This window comes from Fringilla coelebs, assembly GCF_963513975.1.
Source record: "Fringilla coelebs genome assembly, chromosome: 1".
NCBI lineage: Eukaryota > Metazoa > Chordata > Aves > Passeriformes > Fringillidae > Fringilla > Fringilla coelebs.
This window is the reverse complement of record NC_140028.1, coordinates 147,997,980-148,011,551: the sequence shown is the minus strand read 5'-3', so window position 1 is coordinate 148,011,551 and position 13,572 is coordinate 147,997,980. Positions and strand designations below refer to the sequence as shown.

Genomic DNA, 13,572 nt, shown 5'->3' with positions numbered 1-13,572 from the left:
AACAAATGACAGTATTTTTCTTTCCCAGTAGAGGGAGGTGTTGGCTAAACTGAATTTTATCCACTACAGCCTCACGACACCTCGTGCTAAAGGAGCTTCTCACAGCACTTATCCCAGGTAGTAAAAGGGTTATAAAAAGTTGAGGTCTGTGGAAAGCAAAAGCACTTCACTGAGTGCTAGCAAGGTAGGAGGCCATGGAGAAACCTTTCAGATTGTCAATGAAAACACTTCTTTTTTTTTTTCTGAATTGAATTTTGCAAGAAAAGAGGACTTTTAACTTTTTTTTTGCTTGTTTACAGAAAAAAAAAATACAGAATTCAGTTCAAACTAAAACGTTTTCCCAAGCTCAGGCTTTCATGAACTGCATATTTTTCAGACTCTTTATTTCCTTAAAAAGGCAGTGACAAATGTCACTGGGCTAAAAGAAAGGCTCTATGAGCATCTTTGGGAGAACAAAAGGATTTTTGCAACCAGCACTGCTGTCTATAACCCCTTTAAGAATGCAGTGCCCACTTTGTGGGGAGAAAGGTATTTTTTTTGGGAGAAGTGAAGAGAAAGATGACACCACCTGATCTCCCATTGTGGGTTTGGGTTTTTTTTTTCAGACATGCACATTTATTAGGTTTCAGCTGACTTGCCCAACCTTTTTCAGACATTCAATAAGGCAGCATTACCTGGCTGCTTCTTGAAGAGAGGAAGATTTTGGCAAGACAGCACAGGTTTAATAATTTTTTTCTCTCTGATCAGCTTGTCTATGGGGCTCCAATAAGCATAGATACTTCATGATCAGTGTTTGCACTAGGAGGTCTTCTGTGCCAAGGGTGTTCCCCACTTGCTGTGGGATTTGGAGATGCTGCTTTCACTGTGGGCTTCTGGGTTACATTTCTGTGTCTTCTGAAGGGAGGCAATTTAAAAAGAGGAATCCAAAGAGCACATAAATGCTTGAAAAGTGGGGGAAAGGATTCTTTTATTGGGGGGTAGAAAATGGGGGAACCATATCAGTCCTCCTCCTGGCATGGAAGAAATTTTAAAGGTGGCTTTCCTTCTCTTGTATTTCTTCCTACCTTTTATTAATATGATTTTTTCCCTTTGTAAATATTGCTGTTTTTTTCTATAAGCTGAGTTCAGACTGAGCTGATTTCATTATCACAGGATTGAGGATTTTCGAGTATTATGAGTAATTTCTGTATTTGTAAAGACCCATGAAACAGATGGGTCATCCTGGTGCTTCAATGAGGTTTTAACAGCATTTCCTCCCTCTGTAAAAAAGCAGTAGAGATAAAAATTTACAAAATTCTCTTATGGACTGCAAAAGAAAGACAATAAATTTTTCAGGACCAGTAAATGGGACATTATGTGAAATTTTGTGGCTTTTCCCTCCTTTTCTGGCTGTGCTACTAAATCTGTGACACTGAGATGATGCTTGCTCTTCACCTTGAGATCATTGCTATTGCAGCTCTGAAGGAAGAAGGGAGGACAGAGGATTTAAATTCATAAATTGTGAGTGGAGTAAGAATGGGATGGAAGAGAATATAAAAAATATTTTTATATATAATAGTATAAAATTTTTATTTTATATAAAATATATTTAATATAATGTTCTACATAAAATATAAATACATTTTAATATATAATATAAAATATACATATATTTATATTATTCTATAAAATAAAAAGTCTCTCAAAATTGCTATTCAGCCCCAAAACCCACACCAACACCTGTTGTGTCATCAGCACAGAGCACTGTGCTCCAGTCTGTGAATCACTGAGGCTGGAAAAGCTCTCCAAAATCATTGAGTCCAAGCATTAAATTTACTTCTCCTTCATAGGAAGCAGCAGTAGGTTCATGTGTCTTCTCTCTGTATAAGCCTACCTACCTCGTCATAATATTTTGGCTGTTTGGGGGAAGAAATGCCATTTTTTGATGTCATGGCTCTGTGATTGGAGTTTCTGAAGGTCTGAATACCTCCCACCAGGGATGCTGGTTCTGCTGCCCAAGAACTGGGAATGTTTTGGGGTGCAGAGAGCACTGTTAGGGTGGGACCATACTGTGACCATCCCAGTGTGGAGGATTTCCAGCAGAGTTCTGCTGCTGGGATGAGCAGAGTGACCCCAGCAGACATCCTTGCACAGCTTTCTCACTCTGTGAATTCTGGTTTTGGTTGAATTTAAATAGGATGTTGGAAATCCACTAAATATCACTGAAAAGATGTTGTTGCTCTTGTAATTTAGACGTTTCCTGCAGAGATGTGTTGGCACAGTGGCTGAGATGCCAAGGACTCACAACTTGCTTTATGGGGTTGAAGATGTGCCCACCCCATAATCTTTGTGTCCTCATGAGAACATGCTTCCCTTTGAGTATCCACCCTTCAGCCTCCTGTTGAGAGGTTAACATTTGAGGATTTGTCTTCCTTTGTCTTCTGCCTGACAAATCTTGCTGTGCTGCTCTAAGCTTTCATAGGCTCTGTTGCCCAGGTCCATCTTTTTCTACCTTTTTTGGCCTTCATTCCCCTCCATCTTCCTTTGTTTGTAAGCTTTGTCCAGTCTCTGACCTCCACTCCCACTTCTCAGCTCCTTCTCTCTTCTTCCTTACCCAGTTCTTCCCTATGATGAACTCCATCATTTCCTGCATTTCCAGAATCTCTTCACATTTTTAATCCCTCAGTCAATAATTCCCTTGAGCAGACACCTGCTCTTCCTCAGCTGTCCACTCTTCTTGAGTGAAGAACTGCCTTCCCAGAGCCACTGCAGCCCCTCAGTTTTTTCCCCCTCGATGATCTGCTCTTTTCCCAGCACCTTTCCCCACCCTGAGCTGCTGTCACCTGAGTATTTGTTACAGCTCCACACTCTCTCCAGAGCTGCAGCAGACACTTCCCAACACATCACTGAGGCAGTAAAGCAATACCAGCCCCCTGTTTGTCCTGTTTTTACCTTAGTAATTTGAGTGGTTTTTCAGAAGTTTCTTTCACTTTTACCACCGTGAATACTTCGTATGGCTGGAAAATCCTTACCACTCTTCTCTTCACTTACATCTATCCATCCATGATCTTCCCAGTCACTAACTTTGGGTGAAAGCTGCAGTTCTCACTCACCAGCATTGCTGTGCTGTAACCATGATCCAGGGCGCTGTTCCTTGAGGTGGGGTCTCTGGCTCAGGCAGCTGCAGGTGCTCACTCCCACATGACATGCACATTTATAAGGTTTTGGGAGGATCGGGGTTTGGTTGGGGCTGATGAGAGGGTCCAGCTTTGGCACTGATCACTCCTCGCTCTGTGTGCTGAGGGCCCCCTTGCTGTGTTCTGCTGCCAGCTCCTCTCTGCCCTGATTAAATCCTCCCTCTCTCCAAGGTCCCCATGGCACCCCAGCTTCCCCCGTCCTTCCCCATCCCACCTTTCCTCTCCCCGGTCACGTTCATCCCACCTCCTTCCCTAGACCATGGCACCAGATGTGGCACTTGGGGACAGGGCTTAGTGGCACACTTGGCCATGCTGGTTTAAGAGTTGGACTTGATGCTCTTGGAGGTATTTTCCAAACTAAACGAGTCTATGACAATATCACTCCCTCACCGTGCTTCCCGCTGCCAAAGTGAACAAGCCCATGACTGTAGAAGTCCGTCATCCCGTTTCACGGGGCTATTTTTCATCCCCTTCTTCTCAGCCCTTCTCATCCGGTCTTCCTCCCCACTTCCCTGTCGTAATTCCTCCTTCCCCGCCGCTTTCCCCTGCCCGTCCCTCCGCCTGGCTCCGCCGCCCGGCCTGCTCCCGCCGCCTCCCGCCATTTCCCCTCACGCCCTGCCCCCACCGGCGGCAGGGGGCGCTGCGGGCCCGCCCCGGCCGCGCTCGGCGGGGCGGGCGGCGCCTCCGTCCCTCCATCCCTCCCTCCCTCCTTCCCTCTATCCCTCCCTCCATCCCTCCCCACTCCCCCCCGCCGCCCGCCCGCCCGGCCGGGGCTGCGCTGGCTCCGCTCCGCTCCCGCGGCAGCCGCACAGACGGCGCGGCGGCTCCGAGCCATGCGCGCTCGGCGGCGGGCGGGCAGCGCGCTCCGCGCACGGCAGCCGGGCCCTTCCTCCCCGCGGGACGGGACCGCTCGCGGACTAAAACTCTGTGGATACAATGAAGTGGCTCTGGGACTCTTGGTTTAGCAGGAAAAATTAAATAAACCAATGTAAGTTTCTCTCTTTTTATTTCCGTTCTTTTGTTGGTTTGCTTGGTAATAAAATGATAATAAAAAAGAAAGAAACGGAAAGGATGCCCGCTTCCGAGCGTGTCGCGGAGGAGGAATGAGCAGTGCCGGGGTTTTCCCTTTCCCAAAGTTTCCCTGGAGGCGGGAGGAGCGGCACCGGCACCGCGACCGTCCCGTCCGAGCAGGGCACGGAGAGGGAGCGGGGCTGGAGCGGAGGGAAGTTGGCGCAGCAAAGCTTGCGAGGATATAGACTCGGATAGCTATAGATGCATATTGCTGTTTAAAGGTAATTCTGGCAGGGATTCGGTTTAGTTTCCATCTTGCTTCCGCACCCAGAAGTGCCGGGAAGAACAAGCAACGCAGAAAATACTCTGCAATTGTCCAGTTGATGTTATCTGGTGTCAGATGTGTTGGAGTGGAAGTCTAGTGGCAGGTGTTGAAGGGAAGAAATGAGCTGAAATGGTCATTTCTGTGGCAGGGAAATGTATCGTTCTTCTGTATGGCAAGGGTGTTACGGGTATTACTTGTTGTAAGAACTGAAATATTTTAAGTGTGTTTCTTAATGGCACCAAGCACCTTAAAGCTGTTTGTAGAGAGCCTTGGCTTAAAAAATTTGGAGTTTTACCTGGCACAAATTAAAAACTTGACTTGGCTCATGTAAATAAAAGCAAATCGGGGAGAGCTCTGCTGCACTCCAGCAAGGTGATCATGATTTTATCAAGGCAGCCCTGAGGGGAGCAGTGACATACTGGGAGCACCGTGAGAGAGAACAAAAGCTAAATTAAAGCAAAACTTGTACAACCGAAGTGTGGCTGCAAGGGGAATAAATCAGACCTTTCAATTTCATTTTTCTTGGAGGTGGAGGTGAGCTTTTAAAAGTGAATAAGCACACGAGCCAGGCACATCTATGGCAACAGGTCTCGTTGTGCCATGCAAAGGGTGAGCTGAGCCTTGTGAGCCCTTGAGCCCAGCTTTTCCAGCCACAGCCGGGGCAGTGGCTGCTCCTGCAGACGAGCCTTGGATCCGGAGTTGGTGGTGGCCCCGATTTCTCCCACTGCCGGGCTGGCGAGCAGCTCTTCCCAAAACACAGGGTGGATGGTGGAATAAACACGGTGATTCAAAGAGGATTTGTCAATACTAAAAATAAACAGGCCCGCAGATGTGTCCTAGAGGGTCATGTCCAGGCGCAGCATTTTCGGGGCCAATGAGCCGATTTCGGCGATTTTCTGTCTGTGTGTCCTGTCCAAGGTGCTGAAGTTCATTTTGCTGCAATTTCCCAGGATTTCGGGGTTTGGCAGAAGTGGTCTTGTCGGCTTCCTGTTGTCTTAAACCGACGAGGGGGTTCCCCCCCGGGTGGCATGAAGAAAAAGCAGGGATGTGTTTTCAGACACGTCTGTTTGATCCGTGCTTTTGGCGTGGGGAAGCAGACCAGGTGGAGACGCAGATGGATCCAGCAGATCCTATAAGCTTGTGGTGGCAGAGAATTGGAAAGGTCAGAGCTGTGAGGCAGTGAGGAGTGAAACCCTCTTATTTGAATGGACTAAGGAAGTGGTGGTTTTGGATGTGTTACTTCTGCTGGTTTGGGTGCATTGCCTTGATGAGACACAGTTCCAAAAAAGTTGAGGGGAGCCCAGCGTCAGAATGGGATGGGAATGGTACAGCTGGATTTGGAGTGATGTCCACTGGTTTTGTTAATATTTTTTTTAATCTGGTGTAGCCTTTTCAAGTGGCAATTGTAGTTGACAGAGAGCTTCAGAGACAGAGGGTCCTTAATAAAAAATGTCCTGTCTTTTTGGGGCAAATGTTTCAACATGTAAGCAATGGAAGTTGTGTTATTTTTAGATTAATGTGCCAAAAGCTCTCAGCCTTGAGTAGTGGAGTTTATGTAACTTTGGTAGGGGGCAGATCACAGTATTGCCAGAAATAATCACAGATTAATATTTTACTGAACTTGCTCATGACTGGAGTTGGATGTTGTAACATGGTTTTCCTCAGCTCTTGCTGCTCACACTGAATCATCCATAGAGCAGCTTTGCTCTTCTGTCTGAGGCTCTGAGGGTTTTACAAGCATGAAGGGTCAGCTTCTAAAGCCAGAGTTCTCACACAGAAGTGGTTTGTGCTGCAAGGAGCCCTGCAGATTTAAAGCGTGCCAGGGCTCTGTACAGTGTGGCAGAACGGATCCTGTTTCATGCCCTCAATCATTCGTCAGAGGTCACAAAGGTATTCAGTTGCATCATTGGGTATGTAGCCTAAATACCTTGACCATGAAGGGGGTATGTAGACCACGAGACTTTGTGACTCTGAATGACAGCTCATGGGTACAGACTTTAAAACTGCAACAGAGTTGAGAGCATTTTATTCCTAGCTTGAACCAGAAAGTGGCCTCGGTTCTTGCTGTGATGGACTAACACCTGTGGCACCAGCTACTGCCTCCCAGGACCTTTACATGTGACAGGAAAAGGTTGAGTAGTTGCTGTGTTCTTGATCTAAACACGTTGTCAAAATTATGTTTAAAAATTTACTGATAGGAAATGTCATCCTGACTGGGAGATTAATGAACTATAGCTAATTTTAATTTCTTTAAATATCTTATTTATGATGTTAGATAGGGCTTAGTTTAACTTCTCATTACCTTTTTCTGTTTAGTGTTTTGAAGGTGGATGGGAGTAAAGAACATTTTGGGTCGCATATTAAACCATGTTGGTGGTCATTTGGAAATCCTTGTCCTGCTTTTCAGAAGGAACTTGTTGGCATCTGTTATCACCTTTAGTGCCTTAGTTTTTGAAAGCTCAACTTGAAAAACATAGAAGGGACTTGTTGTTTTCAGAGGGTGGGTGTTCAGTTCTTCCTGAAAATTGCCGCCTCATAAGTTGTCTCTGATGATTTACTCTGGAAAATTATAGCCTTGATTGTTAAAAGGTGACAACAACTAATTTCTCAGTTCTCTTAAACAGAACTTTGGTAACTCAGAAGCAGTACCACTCTTAAATATCCATTTGAATTTCTGCTTTGTGTTTACACATTGTCTTGAAGTAGGGGCTTAATCATGGTATAAACCAATTTATTGCTGAAGTTCTGTCATTGCTTTTCCTTCCTTTCACCATCAAACCTGGAGCAAAACACATGAAGTCTGTTGGGTATATTTCTGTGTGCTTGTAGTGAATATCTCTTCCATGGTGTCTTGGCTGATTGCAATCAGTTCAGATAAACATGTGTTTGTTTATCCTTTAAAAAGGATCGTCCTTATGAACACCTACCAAAAGGAAACCCTGGTTATGTTTCTATTGATCTTGGTTTATTATTTACTCTGCAGACCAAACTGAGGAGCCCACTCTGACCTGGCTCCGTCTCTTTGGGTTTCTCTTGCAAAGTGACAGTTTCTAAATCAGGAAGGAAATCAGGTCACATTTCTGGCTCTACAGGATTTATCTCATTGCTCTTCTTTCAAAGTAATTAGAGTTACTAATAATGAGGAAAAGAAAACTTTTCCAGAAGTGGAATGTCCCTAACTCCTCTCTCCTTCTGGCAGTTTTTGTGTCACTGAAGAGACCCAGGTAGTTCAGAAACTTTGTTGTGTATGATCCTTCTGCTCTGTTACATACACGATGTCTTCCTTTCAATGCAGCTGCAGGTGATCTGCTCACCTTTATAAATGTATCTTCTTTCCCTTAGAATTGTGTTTCCTTATTTATTTCCCAATTATTCTGGAGCTGGTGGTACTAGCTCCGAGCTGTCCATTTGCAGTGAGTGAGATCCCAGATTTCAGCCAGGGAAAAGAATAAGAACACATTTATTACAGTTATTCCCTGTCCCAGTCCCTCAGCTGGCTCAGGACAGGGGGATTTTGTTAAATTCATGCAGTACCAGCTGTCATGACCACTGTCTGTACCCCTTCTTTTCTGGTTTCTAATCAGTCTGAGTTCACAGAGGCCAATTCCCATGAAATATGCCAAAAGAACCACAAAAAATTTCCTCTCTTCTCACACTCCCACCTTTGAGGAGATGTAGCTTAGCCTCCCACCAGGAGGTCACCTTGTGAGTCATTAAAGTGCAAAATTTTGTCAAAAGATCCCTTATCTTTCATGGCAAAAAACATGCCTCACTGCTCTTTGTATGGAACAAAGCCCTTGTTAATCACTGTTCTGCATAACAAGAATGGTCTGAGTTTTATTTTTATCATAATATTGCAAGAGCTTTTTGAATGTAGAGATTTGACACATCAAATAATACTGTTGTACAAAAACATGCAGAAAAAAATAAAAATTCTGCTAAGCTCCAAGTTGTTTTCCCTTTACCCTTTTTAAAATTTAATTATAAAATTAGGAGTTTACTTTTATGTTGTGGAAAAACTAAGTCCATACTTTATTTGATTATTTGTTTCATCTCTCATCTTGAATTGAGCTTTCCCACTTTGCTAAACTTTTGCTTTTTACTACAATGCTGAGAGCCCTGCCAACAGGTTGTAGATTCTTTTTTAAGCTTTCTGGATTCCTAAGGCACTAAAACTTCTCTGCATCCAAGTTATTGTTTGAAAGATATCTGCAATTTGTACTTTGTTAGTTTTTAATCCAACTCTAGTATTGAATATCTAAAAAAGTTTTACTGATTTTATTTGCAAGTGTATAAAAGTTGGTGACTGAATGCAGACCTTGAGCACAATTAAGGTGTGTTGGAAGGAATGAGTCTTTTTCAATATTCATGGTGCTTGAAGGCTGACTGTGAACACTAAGCCAGGTTTTAGGGTTTTCAAGGGGTCTTGGGAGGTGGGAGTTGTGCCTGAGGTTTTTTTTCCCTGCTAATTTTAAGTCTTTAGAGTAAACAAAATAATCTGTGTCATCCAAAGTTATAGAAATACTCCTTCATGGGCAATTATTTTAAGACCCATAGCTAAAGATAGATTAGAGAGTAACTTTTTAAGCCAAAATCCATTCTTAAAGACTGTATTAGTTCTAAAGTGATTTTTCTATGTTTCTTTTATCATAATGAAATGGAAACTTTTACCCCCTAAAATGGACAGTTTTGTTAGAGGCTGAATATGCCACAGGTGCTCTTTGCTGGCTTGCAGCAAGTTGGGTCTAACAAGCTTTGCCTCAGATTTAACAGAAACTTGGTCTTGGGAAACGAAAACAGGACAGCACAGAGGGATCACTTCTGGTTATTGCCAGAGAAAAATTTCCCCCCTGTAGGAGCCAGCTCAGATTTTGTGCCCCACTGCAAGTCCATTCCAGTCCTCCGAGGAGCATCCCTGCTGCAAGGTCAGAGGCTGCCCTGGGAAATGAACTTTAGAGAAAGCGATGATAAGGGGAAAAAAAAAGCCCCCTTCCCATGGTGTAAAGCTCATAAAGAGCAGCAACTCTGTCGAGAAGTTTTTGTTTTCACCTGTCATGCAGCCACCAGAAGTGGGCAGAGGTTTAGAGAGAGCACTGTTAGCGGGAGGCTTTTGGGGAGAGGAGAAAGGAGCATCATTAAAGTGTTACAGCCCGACCTGTAGACAGGCACTTAGTGTTGTCTGAGGCCTGACACGCTGCTAGCACGTTACATAATGCACAATTATAAAATCACACTAAAGCCTCTTTAAAATACCTGCCTGATTATAACAGGGTAATTATGCCGCGTTTAATAGAGCTGAGTGCTGCGGGGAAGGGACCCCCCTGCGCCAAACTCGTTCCGGTGCCTTCCACCCCGGATGCAGCCGGCAGTGCCATCCCCTTGGAAGCCCCAGACCCTCCCAAAGCCCCTCGGGTGTGTGCCTGTGCCCCGTTTCGCTCTCGGGTTACAGGGCTTGTCCTTTCCTTCCGGACGCGTTTCTGGCTGTCGCTGCTCCCCATATTAGTCCAGCCAGCGCGGCGTGACGCGGCCGCCCTCTCTCCCTCCCCGGGGCCGAGCACATCGCCTCCGGTGCATTGCCTAGCCCGGTCCCCAGCCTCCGACACGGCACTTCGCCTCCGGTGCGTCCCCAGCCCGGTCCCCAGCCCTGTCCCCAGCCTCCGCCGCCGCGCATCGCCTCCGGCGCGTCCCCGGCCGGGTCCCCAGGCTCCGGCCCCGCGCTGTGCCCCGCAGCTCCCGTGCTGCCGGAGGGGCAAAGGCCAGCCGTGTCTGCAGCGAGAGGGTCTGCAAAGCACTGCAAGTATCTCAACAACTTTTTCAATTTATTTTTTTCCTCCCCTCTTTGTCTCCTTTCAACAGCGGCTCACGTCGGGAGGTCTGGTCCGGCTCGATGCGCTCGTGTAGCTCCCATTCAGCCGCTCCGGGCTGAGCTCCGGGTCCCTCGGGAGATCGCCCCGAGTTCCCCGGGTTTGCCGAGGTTTTCGCAGCTCTTCCCCTCCCCTCGTCCATCAAACGGAGGGATGAGTCCTCTCCTCCGCTCTGCCGGCGTAAATCCAGATCGATTTGTTCGACTTCAGCAGAGCTAATCCAGATTTACACAGCCCTTTCCCCGAGGACTTCCCCCGTTTTTCGCTCTGGGTGACCGTCAGTGAGCCAATGTCAAAATACATCTGATCTAGGCAGATTCTCTGTCTACAGATATTAATTATTCCCTGGGAAAAGTTTCTGAGGAAGAGCAGTTGGATTTGAAAACAATATACAAATTCTGTTGCTAATTTTAGAAAGTAAGGGGGATTTTTCCCCCTCCTGTTGAAACTAAATATAATTTGAAAGATAATGTACAAAGACTTAAATATAGCCTGCAATTATACATGGCATATGAATAGTTTCTCTTGGTTTTAACATATTTGGTTTATTTTTCCATCTTTCTCAGCAGACAGCTGTTAGATAAAGGGAGAAAAGTAAATAGTTGTTATGAAACCATACGTCATAGCTACAAGGAATAATTAAGAAAAAGGAATTATCATAATTATAAGGGAAGATAAAGAATAAACAAATCCTTTCTGGGCTTCATCCCCTTGCCCCATCATTTTATAACACCTCTGTAGTAGTACTTTAGCTAAAGTACTTAAGTGCTTCTAGAACAAATTTCCTGTAGGTCCATCATGTTCCTGTTCCTGCTGGATTCAGGCAATTTTGAACTGAATCTCTGGATCCTTCACGGGAGGATGAAATTGGGGTAGAAACTTTCCTAGGAAAATCCCTGGGTTCTTGAGTTTCCTTGCCCTTGGTGGAAATTTTGCTTCAGTTATACTGAGTTTGCTTTTCTATGAATTTGCTCAACTTGAAAACATCCAAAAGTTTTGTTGCATCTGCACGGTGCCTGAGCAAGCACCTGCAAGGTGTACAGATGACCTGGCGTGAACAGCTTTTTCTGGCAGTTGTGAAACACAGTTCTGCTCCTCAAGAGCTCTTACATCTGGAAAAAATTGTTCTTTTGGTTAAAAGTTTCTTGGGTTTTTCCCTGTCTTACGAAACCTGAGCAGTGCTGGGCTGGTGGGTCTTGCTCTGAGTGTTGTGTGCTCAATAGTCAGGACCCAGTAAAGCTGTTTAGCTGTTTCTAAGGACAGGTCAGAAAGAACCTGGGAACAGTGTGCTGGGTCACACATTGCCTTTTTTTACACAGCTTTGGAGAATGGCATAAAAGACCCTCAAAAATAATAATAACAGTACTTAAAAGACACCCCAAAATGATGGTTGTAGACTCCTGGGAACAAGGCAAGTGGCTGCCTATGAGGCTGTGATCCAAAAACATTGAAATATTCCGGGCTGTGGTTTTCTTTTATTAATTAGTCTAAGTGATGTTCAGAACTGAAACCAAGGCTTTTAGACACATCTCTGGTGCCTAATTCTGCTCAGTGTCTCATAACAGGGTGAATCAGGAGACTGTTTATTGAAGTCAGTGATGCAGTGTCGATGTAAAAGCGACAGAAGGGAGATGGAGGATTTGTTTACGAGCAGAAAAGTCCCCTGGACAGTTTAACACTAACAGAGAAAATTACTGAATAGCTGCAAAGCACAGAGCTTAAATGTAGCTGAAATAAGTCTTCTGGAGCATTTCCAGAACTATTTTAAGGGCCTGATCCAGAGCCTGATGAAGCCAAAGGTAAAGCTCTTTTTGACTTCTTCAGATCCGACATTACATTTCAAAACATCATTCCCTCTCTGGAATTTTCTGAAGCTGTCTCCTAGGTGGTTTTTAATTAACTATTATGCCAGATGTAATGTCTTTTGTATCCCTTTAGTACTTGGATTTGTTAACTATAAGAAATAATAGTATAATGCCTTTGTTGCACAGGAAATTCTGATAACTAATAACTAGTTATTAGTTGCACAAGCCATTGAAACTCATCATTTCTTGCTTGCCTTGTCCATTGGTTTACAAGTGTGCATGTGTCTTATTCTGTAGCTTTTGAACCCACTAGACAACTTGATTCAGAGGTTCAAGACTAAGGGAGGCTTGGCTTTTTCAAGTGCTGTTAAAGGATGGTGCTGTGTTGAGAGTAGAGAGGCTCAAAGGAGCATCATGTGTCAGAAAAGTACCTGTGTGGTGACCCAGCCACATACATTACAGAATTTTTATTGTGTTATTCCATATTATATTCTATTTTATGTTTAGTTACCCATTGTTAGGCCAGTGACTGCTTCACCTCCACCACCCAGTCCGTGCGATCAGGTAATGCCAGGTGCAGGTTGTAATTGCATTGTTTTAGAGGGAGCTTGCAGAGAAAGCCCTGGGGTCTCAGTGCATTTTGAAATAACCTGAAAAGGCTCCATCATGTGGATTCAGTGCTGGATCCAAGCCTGCTGATGACCCTCATTGGCTTCAGGAGGTTGTGGGTAGGTCTTTGTGTCTGAAGAGGTGTGGGTATCAGGGGTTGGGTACCAAGGGTACCTTGAGCTTTGAGAGAGCCTGGTCCTGTTGAAAGACTGGAGGAGGTGACAGAGGGACAAAGATGATGTAGTGAGGCTGTGGCTGTTTCTCCCCCAGCCCTTGCCCTGCCCAACACTGTGAGGAAGGGAAAATGGAGGGTGTCCCTGACCCTGGTAATCTCCAGCTGCCACCGAGCCTCCCGGGAGGCACCCGTGGCCAGCACAGATTAACACAGCCCACAGCAGGGACTGGCCTGCAGCCAGCATGGCCCTGGGATCAAAGGAGCATGGAGGTGGCTGAGAGCCACCTTCGGGCCCCTCCTCCTCGCCTCGCTCTGCAGCAGCTCCTGCCTTCCCTGCTAAATCAAACCCACCCTCTGCAGATCAAAGGGCTTCTTTCCCTGTGTCCTGCGTAGGGTGTTGGTGTCCAAGGTGTGCTTTCAGAGCTGACAATTGGATAAAGTCTTCAGGATCGTGCTTGGGAGTGGCATGGATGTGTGTTGGCTGCCTTTTCTCTTGATGGGCAGAAACAGGGTGTTCTGACCCCAAAGGACAAAGGATGGTGGTGCAAAGCAGATCCAGTGCAGGGGCTTGGAACCATCATGAGGATATCACAGGCAGATCCAGTGC

At 45.4% G+C, this 13,572-nt stretch overlaps 1 protein-coding gene across 6 annotated transcripts in view; it reads left to right on the top strand.

Annotated features, from left to right (window-relative positions):
* Positions 1 to 3,937: 3,937 nt before the first annotated feature.
* LOC311156477 (sodium channel protein type 5 subunit alpha-like) overlaps positions 3,938 to 13,572 on the top strand; it is a 216,366-nt gene continuing 206,731 nt past the window's right edge. For 5 of the 6 annotated variants that reach the window (XM_084210431.1, XM_084210430.1, XM_084210428.1 and 2 more), the window contains exon 1: positions 3,938 to 4,164. The gene's annotated coding sequence lies outside the window, so the exon portion shown is untranslated. Of the gene's footprint in view, positions 4,165 to 6,535; positions 6,644 to 13,572 lie in introns of those variants that run through there. The other variant, XM_084210429.1, reaches the window with a different exon arrangement.